General features: G+C 36.4%; 1 protein-coding gene across 5 annotated transcripts in view; it reads left to right on the forward strand.

The window, feature by feature from the left end:
• Positions 1-3,898: 3,898 nt before the first annotated feature.
• LOC131431477 (dual specificity tyrosine-phosphorylation-regulated kinase 2) overlaps positions 3,899-13,669 on the forward strand; it is a 30,459-nt gene continuing 20,688 nt past the window's right edge. Inside the window, exons 1-2 of one of the 5 annotated variants that reach the window (XM_058597211.1) lie at positions 3,899-4,280; positions 5,595-6,114. The gene's annotated coding sequence lies outside the window, so the exon portion shown is untranslated. The other 4 variants (XM_058597210.1, XM_058597209.1, XM_058597213.1 and 1 more) reach the window with 4 other exon arrangements.

Here is a 13,669-nt window from a genome sequence, read left to right on the forward strand (position 1 = left end):
AATGCGAATGTGATTGGTTTGATCTCATCAGGAAACCCAAGAAACGCTTGCATTAAACACGATTCAGACGATAAATCAACTGCGGTCGACGTTAAGATTTATTTAATATTTTTTTTAGTCGAATATTACTCACGTACCCGACGTCAAAATTTAACGTGAACTTGACCACAGATAACAAGCGGACCTTGCACGATCATATAAAGTGTCATTACTAAAAAATAATACCATTTTAATGAACGTGTATGGTGCAGGAATGACGACTTTTCAATGCAAATTTGATATATCAATACTTAGTCATCATTAAAAATGACAAAAAAAATTCTCGTGTAATAGCTATAGATATACATGTAGCCTGCAGGTTCACATATGAACTGTGTGTAAAATTTGCTCAATCAGCGTGGAGAACACTTGCAGATGTCACCACGATCAACACAAGGTGCCACCACGATTTGGGTGCCGCTTTCACATGGGTCACAATTTTGGGGACAAAATTCACTTCACATTGTGGCAAGTTTATTTCTGTTTGATTCTGATCGTATTCTCGTGTGATTTGTGAATCAGTGTTGCGACGCCGCGAAACTATCATCGGGACTCAATGTATACCAGCAATTACACGCGAAAATTAGTAAATAATCTAAAATAATAACACAATCGGAAAAATAACCTAACAATAATCAGGCGAGATGGGCCATACTTAGCCTTAGCCTGCCACGTTAGTGACACAGCAAATACAAAAAAAAAAAACATTTCGCGAATAATTTCAACTTTCAGCTAATATCTGACAGTTCAATAGTTTTTGCTTCGATAGTTTTTTTTAGACACCGATTCCTCAACAAATTATGAGAATGTATTGTTTATAGAAGTAGATCTTTCGCCTATAGGGTAACAGAGGTATTTTGGCCACTTCATATATTTTGGCCCACCTAACAAACTTTATCGATTTTATCGGATTTAATTGATGTGAAGTAACTCATGTTACATAAATTTGAAGGTAAACACATTAAATTACCAATTGCGGAAGGATTTTTCAAAGATATTGAAACATTTGGTGGATATTTATTCAAAGTGGGCCAAAATGAAATCAATCCTAAAGTGGGCCAAAATACCTCTGTTACCCTATAAATTTCATTGATCATTTTTGGAAATCATTGAGCAGTTTGACGGCTCTATAATGCACACGAATACAGTATATACGATTATATTTGTACAAGAAATAAAAATATCTGCGAACCGCACTCAAGTTTGTTTGTCGGAGGTTCAACCCTAAGACAAGACCTGACAACTGGCTTCTTATTCTTCCTTCTCGTCATTTTCGCCCTGTGGAATAAATACCAACGTATGGGCTACAGTGTAGCCATATTTACAGATATTAGTACTTTATGCTAAGAAAAAAATATTTAGTAAATTTAAAATTTTAAACTCGGTTTATGATTTGAAATAAACAATGAAAATGTTTTGGTGAATGCATTTTTTTTATTGTATATTAATGCCTAAAAACAATTAATTGAGCTTTGATGACAAAACACGAAGTATCTCATGTTGGACGCAAAATCGAATCCATTGTTGACGTATTACCAGATCTTCTGGAAACCGGAAAAGGTCAAATTTGGATAGAAATGCTTAGTGCGACCACAGTGTGAAACACAACAGTTCATTCTTCTCGTAAAACTAAACACACTTTCAAGTTTACACTAATTTAACAAGTCTTTTTTGGTTACACTTTAATTCACTAAAAAGAAAACCGGCTTGATGCTGATTTTAATTACACAGTGCTGCCACTATAAACATTTATTACAAATGAGATTGAAAAGAAGTGAAACATACTCTGAAAATTTTCATTTTCATTGGTTAGCTAAAATTATACATGATAATAAACTTGTTTTGTGATATTCTTTATATTTGCCATCGTTGCTCGCGTACCCTGCAAAAGTTTTTTCTTTTCACAATGTGCGGATAGCAACATCAAAATCAGCCAATCAGAAACTGGTCAATTGGCTGAAATATCCAGTTGTCAGGTCTTGTCTTTAGGTTCAACCTTAGTTCATTTTTTTTCGAATTCCATATATTCCACAGCACACAGATTATGGCGAATAGCGGAACATTCGAAAAAAAGCAGTGAGACAAACAGTAAAACTGTTCCTGAGTTGAAGTTCAATGAATAATTGTGTTCCTGGTTCTCAACATTTTCCCGCTAAAAATCTTCACACCAACCATGTCTAGCAGCTACTCCAACACATTCCTTATTTTGCTTTAGAAATTACGAAAAGCACATAATTTGGATTACTTTAAAATCCGAGATTTTATCAGAAGTTGCCTCGAAAGTTTTAAAAAGAAATTATACGTTTGAATAATGTTGATGTTTGATGCTTTTACCTACGGGTAATTGAAGTACCGGATTCTATTTTCTTCTTTTAGAACAGTATGCAAATACACCACATAATAGACCTCTTTTCGTAAGGAAACTTGGATCGTGGCTTGGAAATCTGAGAGATGTTCTAGTGTTAAATTGTCGGTCACTGCTAAAAAATTTTTATTTGGGTAGCATATGTTATCAATCCAATGGATGTAAGGCTTGTCCCCAAAAGGTCCGTTAATGGAATATCACTGACGCAATAGTCTTCGATAGGATCGAAACTGCTAATTTGTTGAGGTATCCGAATTTGAACCATCTTCCGCAATCGAGGAAACAGTCAGTTGAATATTTTACGTTTCGCATTCAGCTCATCAGTGCATTAGCAGATTATGTTGACTGCTAATGCCACCTCGCGGATCAACATAATCCGCTAAGCAGACGTAAAGTCATTGCTATTTACAATGCACTTATTTACACCGAAGTGCTATGTCTATCCTGACGTCCCAGGCGAAAACGAATTTACGACTTTATGGCCGTCAACATAATCTGCTAATGCACTGATGAGCTGAATGCGAAACGTAAAATAAAACAGTCATGTGCACTTCTGCACAAATCGGTACCCACGAGGTACCAAAACCAAAATGACTAAAATATGTTTGCGGCCATAAAGTCGTAAATTCGTTTTCGCCTGGGACGTCAGGATAGACATAGCACTTCGGTGTAAGTAAGTGCATTGTAAATAGCAATGACTTTACGTCTGCTTAGCGAATTATGTTGATCCGTGAGGTGGCATTAGCAGTCAACATAATCTGCTAATGCACTGATGAGCTGAATGCGAAACGTAAAATAATCAAAACAGTCATGTGCACTTCTGCACAAATCGGTACCCACGAGGTACCAAAACCAAAATGAGTCAGTTGAATTTGAACGATTTATGTTAAAGAAGAGAATTGAACATTTCGTCTGGTCACTTGTTTATGTTTTTTATGTTTATTTGAACTTTTTTATTTTTATCATTACCAAGCGGTGGCTCAATTTATGTTACCTGATGGTGAATTGTTAACGGACACTTTTAATACTGATTTTTCTTCGGAGTGCCTGGTCGTGTCGTCGGTTATCGTTGCTTAACCCATCTGAGGATCGGTCCGATGATCCTACTGATTAGAGATGGTCGGGTCTCAGCTATTTTACCCGAAACCCGACATGTACCCGTACCCGACGGGTTTTTGGTGGGGTAGGGGTAAAAAATTTTACTGCTCACTCGGGTACGGGTCGGGTAATTTTTTTTATGTTTTTTCAGGCACGGGTAAAAATTTTTATTGCTCACTCGGGTACGGGTCGGGTTCGGGTATAAGAATTTCTATACCCGATCATCTCTACTACTGATGCGGTTCGACCAAATTCACTGGGCAGGTATACATCCTTTAGTCACACCTTCTTTTATAAATGTTATCGATATTTTCTCTCTTAACTTCAGTAAAACATGTTGTGAGTGTAATCGGTCTGCCATTATTAGCTGTTCATCTATTTTTTTATTCATGTGTAAGTAGCTTTTCTCGTGTTGAGGGTGGACAAGCTCTCGTCGATTTTTACCATTTTCGCTGTCTCTATGAGGCAGTAGCAGTCAAAACGACGAGACAGAGAAGTGAAAAGAAAAAAATTCTTGATCCATTTTCACAACTGCGTGTAAAAATATCGGTACGCTGTGGTAATCGTAATAGAATCCGAGAATACTGTGCGTTTCGCCTAACGGGAGTTAAATAGGACGAAGTGTGACCTACGAAACATCCCTTCATATTCACCAGTTGCGGAGCGTTATTGCAGCGGAAATCAGATATTTGAAAGTGCTACTGGAAAGATTTGTGCACTAGTCAGTGCGGTGCATCAATCGTAAGAATATTCCCATTTTAGGTATTGTAGTAGAAAAGTGAGTTTAGCTCATGTAGGGCTTTTAGTTGAAACAAGGAAAACGAGAAAAAGGAGACTCATCACGTATAAATCGGGCCGTGTTTGATGAGATTTTAGACGATCAGGTTGCGTATAGAGCAGACGAAGAAGGTGGTCGACCAGCAGTTAAAGATATGAATGGAAAAGCAAAGAAGGGAAACGAGTGGACCAGGGAATAGCAGAGCAGTGCCCCAAAGAGAGACGGAAAAGAAAGAAAAGTTGTCCGAGAGTTTTTTTTCTTTTCGCTCTGCCTCGCTTCCGAGATTTGGATCGTTTCATTCGTTGGCCGTTTGCTTTTTCGTCTTCGTTTTCTCCGCCGAAGAGTAGTGCACTGACAGAAGTGTGCAGGTGAAATTGTGCGCATTATTTGATGTGGCCTCAGTACAACCGACGGTCAAATCTTACATTTGACATAAATGAATAACTTAAAATTTATTAGGAGCGGAGCAGTGAGACATAACAGTTGATACTGCCGCTAATTGGTTTCGTACATTTCACTTTCTCGCTGCTGCTGTAAAGCTGCCGAATTGATTGTGCACTCGGCAACAATCTTCTTAAACTGTACATAACGCAATAGTTGTTATGATGGTCACTTTTTTCATTTAGATTGATATTATTTGAGTATTGAAGATATTTCAGCACATCGGTATTTTCTTCTGCGATTCTTCTGAAGTATATTGAGTACTTTTTTATGTAAATTTCGAAGTTATTGTTTCTGTTATTCAGTCACGAATAACAATTTAAGAAGTGCTAATTTTCAAGTAGCTTAAAATGTAACTGTTCGAGTTGTTTTCGATAAGGTGCTACCGAAAAGATCTCAAACCAGCGCAACTTTGCCTAATTAAATGGAAATTGATCGAGCTCGTGCGTAACGGCAGAGTTTCACTTTCATAAATAAAATCCATGCAAATTTATTTCAGTGTACAACACGCCAGTGTTGATACTCGTTTCGGTCCTACAGCACACGAACACTAGCTCAAAATGGTCGAAAACAGTTGGCCCTGCAGCAGTATGCATTTCATTGAGCTAAAAAATCATTAGTAGTGGTGAGACTAGCGCAACACTTTGCTGGCTCTAATATTTTTTTTTGTGTCGAATGATGGATCGCGGATGGATGGCTCCCTGATGTATCTGCTGTAGGCGAGTGGCTGACGTTTCTTTTCCTATTGTGGTCATCGTCCAACATGAACTCGAACTCTCGACTCTACCCGAATTGTGTGTGATGTGCCTATTTACTTGATGAATTTGAAAGAAAAGTGAGGCTGATCGGCAAAATTTCGATTTTCCATTACAGGAAAAATTGCTCCCCGTTGTGTGCTCCGAGGCTACTGGCAGCTCGCCTCAATACAGCTGCTGTGTGTGATGTGTTAAAATGAAGCATAGTTTTTGCATGATGGTGACGATAGTCTGGACGGAAATGGCTGCAAGAAGTTGTCTTTGTTTTGAAAATCTTAACTGAGTGAAGGCAGTCGAAACTGCCATCAATTTGCAAAGTATCCGGAATCAAAAACTAGAAGCCGGGTTTGATGAAATCCATGTTTCTACATTTAGTTTCTCGATTGGATCTATCCGAATACAAAACGCACGACCGAAACCGAATGGAAATTTAGTCGTACAGCAGAAAACGTGGAGAGAATATGGAAAACAATATACGGAGACAGAGAAAACAGGCAAAGACGACGGCTTCAAAAATAAATGCAGTGAAAATAAGTTTCTTATGAGAAAAAGGATTTCTACTGTGACTATAATTGATGTTGGATGGCGAAACATGCCAAGGCTGGCCATGTACTGAACAACATAATTAGAATAGCGAGGTGAGTGTAACTCGTACTACATTGAACAATATAAATATTTTGGCTAACAATGTGCTTAATTTCGAGCACAGGCAAAACGCATCGGCCCATGCGATATATGTATGATCCATTGAAAACATTTCTAGTATAAGTATTCAGAAATAATTGACTTAGGTGTACATATTAATCCACGGATGATAATTTTATTCAAGCAGTTCTCTGCGCGTATCAAGAATAACATAATTTTTCTCATACAGTAGATAAACGTTGAGCGCTCATTGATGATTAACTTATTCATTCATCGCTGGCTGTCATTTCCTGGTACTGAAGTTACAATATGCTCTATTAATAGCTCATATTGATTTTAGCGTATCCCTTGGTGGCTTAAATTTGATATAAAAATATCCAAAATAGAGAAATGCTGCACGAGCCTGATCATTTGTCATGAATAGGAAATTAGTCCAAACATCGGAATGCATCTTTAGTATTTATCTCAGCATGCAACTGCCCCCGTACACTACATAAAGTAAAGTACCGGGCAGACAATAGGAAGTCCAAACTTCACATTGCAATATAATATTTACAGATCAGTTTGGTGACGCAACTGAGTGTTGCTTCGTTCAACGTTTTGACCTGATTATATCGTCTGCCTACGGTGAAACTGCAGATGCGGTACAGATAGGTTCTGGCGTGAAGCTCTGGTTGTGAGTACGTTTGCTGCCGACGAGCAAGATATCAAAGTTAGGTAAAAAAAATTCAAACAGGCCTCGACCGCAACTTGAACAAATCGATTGAATATCGATTGCACATCAAATGCGCAATACTCGAGCTGTTGACCTGATGAAATGATGGTTTATGTTGCCGGCATGTTTGTAGACTGTTCGTCCCTGCTTCAATTCTATTCCGTAATTGTCTGGAGAGCTTAGTGTGTAGATTTTAAGAAATAATTTTACTCGGTAGTAAATATTTTTCATATAATTAACAAAACACGTTTCCAATTTTCCCTTTTCTAGAATTTTTTAAAGCAAGCCTTCCTAACCACTTTCAGTCCATTAGACCGATTAACTTCCTCCATAAGACCTTGCATAATTGAACCAAAATGCTTGTGAGTGTGCACGCTAAATGGTGATCAATATCCAATCTTTACGATCAATGAACTACATTCTAATGTCATTCATTAAATATGAGGTACACCACTTCTACGTAAGCCTTTCGATTGTAGATTAAAATTGCCGTATTTCTTTCGCACTTCAGTTTAGAATTCGAATTAATGACATGAAAAAAGTATACAATTATCAATCACACGCATGTTGCTATTGTATATGTAGCAGAAAATTTCACTCCACTTTTCATTGTGAGTTTGACTGCTTGGTCGGTTGCTGAACTTGCTGTTCTTTGGGTCGAACAAGAAGATGAAACCTTTAATAACCCATGAAAGAGGAAGATGGGCTGCGCTCGAGCAAGGGATGTGATTGAAGGTAGGAATGGTGGAGGGGCCCGGTAGGCGTAGCGCAAGTTCAGGTTTAAGCGCTGTTCGAGTAAGGCGAACGATCGAGTCATAAGTTCATTCTCTTTCTTGTTCCTTTCATTCTTCTGTTTTTTCCTGCCTGGTTTTTGCTGCTGCTCCGCACTGCTGTATTCTCCAGTATGTTACTTTCCTGATCTGATCGTGTGGGATCTTCTCACGTATATGGCACTAGGCAGTTGCTAAACTGGGCAGAAGAGTAACAGCAGCCGGCTGGTACTAAATGAGAAGAAACAGGTTATTTTTGCTGTTTTGCCTATACGATTGAGTTTGCCTGAGAGTTTGGTGACTTGTTTCTTATTTTTCCGAAGCAGGGAGAATCATATTTCTTGTGGATAAATATTGAATATTAGGGTACGGTGTTCGGATCGGGATCACATGATTTCGAACATGTGCTTGCAGAAGACTATAGGCTGAACATTGCTTTTGTGTTGACTTCCGGTTAATTGAAACATAATTAACCAGCACTTGTGTACGTGAATACTCCAAATACGAAACGTTTCTGGTAGACTTTGTGGAAAAGTGAGCTACTTCTTCAATCAATAATATTAGAATCTCATAACTCGTTTGTGGTGTGGTAATTATTTAGAGAAGTCGGATCATTATGGCTTATAATGGTACACAAAATCAGAAAAAACACCATCATTAAACCATCGATATTATTATGTACCGTGAAATATACAAATATAAACTTAATAATGTAATCTCTAGCAGACATGTTTGATTTTTTTACTATGATAGATCGAACCTAAATTTACTTATTTTATTGTGATTATTTATCACTCAGTTTAAATTTAGAATCAAGAAACTAACCGACTGCGCCTTAACCAACAGAAATATTCGGTACCTTTTCCACACGTTTCGTGGTTTTCATGAAGCCAAAACATCAGATATCGAGTCGAATTGATTCAAGAAGAGGTTCTATTCTTTTGATTATTTGTATGTTTATGCCTTTCTTCTCATCTTTTTTATGACAGGGAAGATAAATTGAAAAAGTATTATGGAAAGGAATTGTATGCTGGAAAGGTTGCTGGATACAAATCATTTCGCACTTCCGAAATTATGTAAAATCGTTTGCAGGTGTCACATGTAGTAAAAAGCATAGCATATAAAAAAATTGCGAAGATATATCCGCATTCTATGGTTGTAATAATGGGTATGTTTTAGGAGGTTTGTTTTTTCAATAGGGATTACTCTATTGTCTGAAAGTTGTTTTGGATAGTATAAAGTTACGTCTCTACTCAGTATTGTTTGGCAAATCATCATCGTAACAAATATGTTAACTTCAGAACAACGCTCCCAAATCGGGGAAGTTTAATTTCAAAATCAATGTTCAATTAAAACTTTTTAATAGCGCCAAATTCTCTTTAGTGATCGGACTCATTATTGATTGAACGGATACGTCAACAAGCAAAATTACCGTATTTGGAGCAAATGTAATCCCCACGCCGTTCACAAAATTACCAATGTATCCCGATAAATGCATACAAACATCGGTCCTTATTTCTTTACGACGTGTTACCGTGAATGGAAATCGATACAGAACCATTACCAATGAATTCTTGTTGCCGAATCTTCAAGATAACGGACGAAATGTGGTTTCAACAGGATGGTGCCACTTGCCATACTGCAACCGAAACAATCGACTTATTAAAAGAAGATTTCATCGACAACATGATTTCGAGAAATAGACCGGTAATTGGCCTCAGCAAATAAAAAAAAATGCTTTTTCATAATTAGGGATGTGTATTTTTGAATTTCAAATCAGCAAGCTCTTAAAAAACACACATTGCCCTAGCATTGCCAGCAAGGTAATTCCCTCGGACGTATGATTTATTTAAGGAGCAAGATTCTTGCAAACATATCAACAATGTTTACGTAAAAACAAATTCCGGCGCTTCTTTCCTTGATTTTAATCAATAAATCTTCCATATGGTTGAAAAATAAACCAATCAGTTCATTCTGCTTAAAATTGCAATTCAAAAAAAGCGAAAATCTTAGTCTAAAACTTTTCCGTTTTCCTTAAAACTGCTCAAGAAAATTATTACTGTTTCATCTTACTTCCACCAACACATCTGATTACCCAACCCACACACACACATTCCTATATGGATTTCCTTTTGCAGAAATTATTGCGATATAAAGATTTACGTACCTTCTATAACTAAACCCGCAAAATAGGAACCTTCAATTTAACATGCGAAAGGCAATGGATATGGAATATTGTCGAGAAAATATTTATTTTTCCTGCTTTTGTGATAGAAAATATATTGTTTTGTTTATTTTGTTTAGCGCAATCTAATACAAATGCATTTAAGCAATGATGCTAACTTTTTTATTAGGGAATTAAAATCTACATTCATAAAATGTAAGCAATTTTCCATCGAACGTTGGTGAAAAATTGATCAAAACAGTCCATCCAAAAATTCAGGCTTAACAATCATTTGAGAATAAATTATGGTTAAAAAAAGATAACTTGAAACTCAATCGTGCAAGCCACTTTGAGAAACTGGTTTCACTGCATATATGAATAGATCTATGGCATACGTACCAAATAAAATGTACGTAATACACAAATTACCAACACAAGTTAACTTGGTTTACTTTTGATCCTCAACATATATAAAAGTTGATGCTTCTTATGCTAGTGCATGGCGAGAGCAACTGTGATTGCAAATATATCAACAGCATAATACATACACGAAGCATTACACGTGAAATCTTCTAAAAAAATCAGAACAGCAATCAAATATATTATATATCAATATTGACCATTCTAGGGAATCCAATAAAAATCGAAAGGGACATCATAGTTACACCATCTTCTGACGGAAAAGGTAACTAATTCAATATTTAATAGTGTGTGTTTAGCATGCACCAAAATCTGAAATGTCAGTTGACTAATTCAGCTGATGCCCACTTAGAAGTGGGAACTTTTCTATGTTTTATGGGGCACCTTTTAAAAATTCGCGCTGTAGAAGATGTTTTATGGGGCACCTTTTAAAAATTCGCGTGTAGAAGAATGGATCTAACTTAATTGTGAATATCTCGAGTACAACTCAAATGATTAGTTTTCTCAAACTTTTGGAAACAGTGAGGAAAACTCAGCGCTTGCTTTTTTGCACTCGGACGACGATTTTCAAGTAGTCTCGAGTCTGGACGAGTATAAATGTTTGAACTGCTTTAAGCACTGACGAGCCGAAGGCGAAACGCGAAGAAATAGAGTATAAATGGTAAATCATGGTCGAGAACCAACCACATTTTATTGTGCGTTAGACGGGACTGGAAGTCGTGGTAATAACCTTCAACCATTAGCAGCAAAAACAGACCTTCTGCGACCGTGTAAAGGTTTATTTTGATTGGAACTGACTTCTAAGCCTGAGTTTTCAAACTGAATTCTGAACATGGATTCTGGTCCACCTGAATTATGAACCTAGTTTAAGGGTTAGAACTTAATTTAAAGAATTGAACTTATTTAAGTTCAAGAATTCATATCCAGAATTCAGATTCAGGAAGTCAACTTCAGAGTTCTGGAACAAAATTCAAGCTACGAATTCTTGACTTGAATTCTGGAACAAAATTTTAGATTTGAACTCTGTACCAGAATTTGGGAATTTCTGAATCATAATTTAATTCTTGAATTTAGTTTTACGAGGAGATGTTCCTGCAAAGTTTAAGTTTGCTTTTATGGACAAATTTGTCAAAAAACAGATGATTTAGCTAAATATATGCAGCTGCAGAGGAAAGCTCAGAGTGTTCTTGACAAATAAGACGATGGACTCGAAGCTGTACAAGCAAGAAAGTTTCGAAAATCGCGTACTACCTTTCATTGAAGCCCATAAAGGACCCGTGAAGCTTTGGATAAATTTGGCGAGTTGCCACTACGGCCGGGAAGTCATTCAGTGGTATCGCGATAATAAGGTCTAAATCCACCAAACTGTCCGCAGTTCCGGTCCATCGAAAAGAAAAGTTGGAAAAATGGCTCAGGACACGACTCAGATGACAAACGTGCCAAGGAAGTTGACTCCGAGGGTGTGCAGCGTGTGATGGGAGAAATAAAAAAGAAAGGAAGAATTTTCATTAGAAACTATAAGAAATGATTTGTATTGATATTTTTTCCTTAAAGTACAGTGAATTACGTTTGTTTTCATGTAATTGCCTTATTTGTATGTCAATTCGTTACCGAGATACAGATGATTTTATTATTCCGGATTCTAAGTGGACATAGCTTTACATAGATAGAAAATAAATTTCACATACACATATGAAAAGGGCTTTTTGATTTAACAAATCTGTCGAATTATTAAAAGTAATTTTAGGCCGTATTTACAGCTTTTTATGGAGAAATGTTTCATATATTTGGGGTTGTTTGATTCAGTTTACGGATTAGAAAGGCAGTCATCTGTGCATAACAAAATTTGGCCACCGATAGCAGGTTTGAGTTTATTTTCGTTTCGTAGATTTTCATATTTTCGCAGTTCCATTTCGTCTATCGTTGTGCAATCGCTCGCTCTCATCTAGTTACAGTAGTAAAAAAATAAGTTTGTTTCAATTTTACGTTCAAATATTCCTTCGATTGGGATAGTTATTACTGGCACTACCAGAAAGTGTGGTATCAATATTTCTGAATGGTTCATAGTTATTTAGCCGAAGGGGTCATCAGACACAATACGGTCATAAATATATTCAGTAATTTGCATGTACTCCGGCGCATGACAGATCAAAATGATATTAATAATGTCTGCAAGCCAATATGGATACTTTCCGCGCTGTAGTTGGTACATCGTATAAGCAAAACAAACATTAATATTGACTTCATTGATCATAGTGTGGTATTTAATATGTTGTTCAAAACATCTGATTTTATTAGGACGCATTATAGATCGCATCGCACTTGTAGTGTGTCTTGACTGATTAGTAATCCGTGAATTTCATAATACAATATAACTTATTGCATGTCAGTCGAATTTTTTTGTTGTTGAAATTGATTACAAGATACAGGGCTGCGTAAAAAAAAACTGATTTTTTTTCTTTGTGATGTGATGTGTGATGTGAAATGAAGCCACCATCAGTTCAAGGACTTGCCAGTGGATGCGGGTAGACTTACAGTAGCCCCGATATGACTCATCCATTCACCTTCCTACTATAGCTGTTACCGAAAAGCGAACAAAAAGGGTTGGGCGGATACGTAAGTAGAGTCACTTACTCGTATTCCGCGGGAATAAAAGATGCTCTTCCAACCATAATATCCAGTGCATGGATGAAGCATATCGCTATACATGCTTGAACCCGCCTAATGGTTTGTTTGAGAAGGGCGCGTCAGACTCATGTCAAACCTTCAGAAGGAAACAAGTTTCCTTCAAGTGACTTGGGCTGGCTATCCACAATCCCTCGTCCAGTCATCAATTCGTCCGATGCCCTGATGCCCCCTTTTCCCCGTGCAAAATGTTTTATATTGATAAATACAATGAAACATAGTGTAATGAAATTAATATAACATAAAATGATATAATAGATTACAAAATAATATAATATAATATAACATAATATAATATAATATATTTTAATTTAATATAATATAATACAATGTCATACAATATAATATAATATATTACAAAACATGGTATAAAATAACAGTTAATGTAGAGTGTCAGTTATGCTCTTCTATCTTCGCAATACTGCAGGAAGTAGAATATTTCTCTTCTAATAACAATAATAATATCTACATCTATAAAAATAATATATGTTATTATTATTGATGACAAATTAATAATAATAACAATAAGTATAATTATGAAAATAACAATAAAAAACAATATAATATAGTACAATGAATTATATAATAAATAATAGAATAAATAAAATGATATGTTGCAATATGCTATGATATTATATTACTTGAATTTATATGTCATTTCTCATCCTCTCATTCTGCCATCAACGCATTCCATAGACCATTTGTCACCACAGACACACGTGTAGGCATGAAACAGGAACCAGTGAGAACCAAACTCACCTTGTGACGACCTTGATATTTAGTTAAAAGTTACT

This window comes from Malaya genurostris, chromosome 2, assembly GCF_030247185.1.
Source record: "Malaya genurostris strain Urasoe2022 chromosome 2, Malgen_1.1, whole genome shotgun sequence".
NCBI classification, from domain to species: Eukaryota; Metazoa; Arthropoda; class Insecta; order Diptera; family Culicidae; genus Malaya; species Malaya genurostris.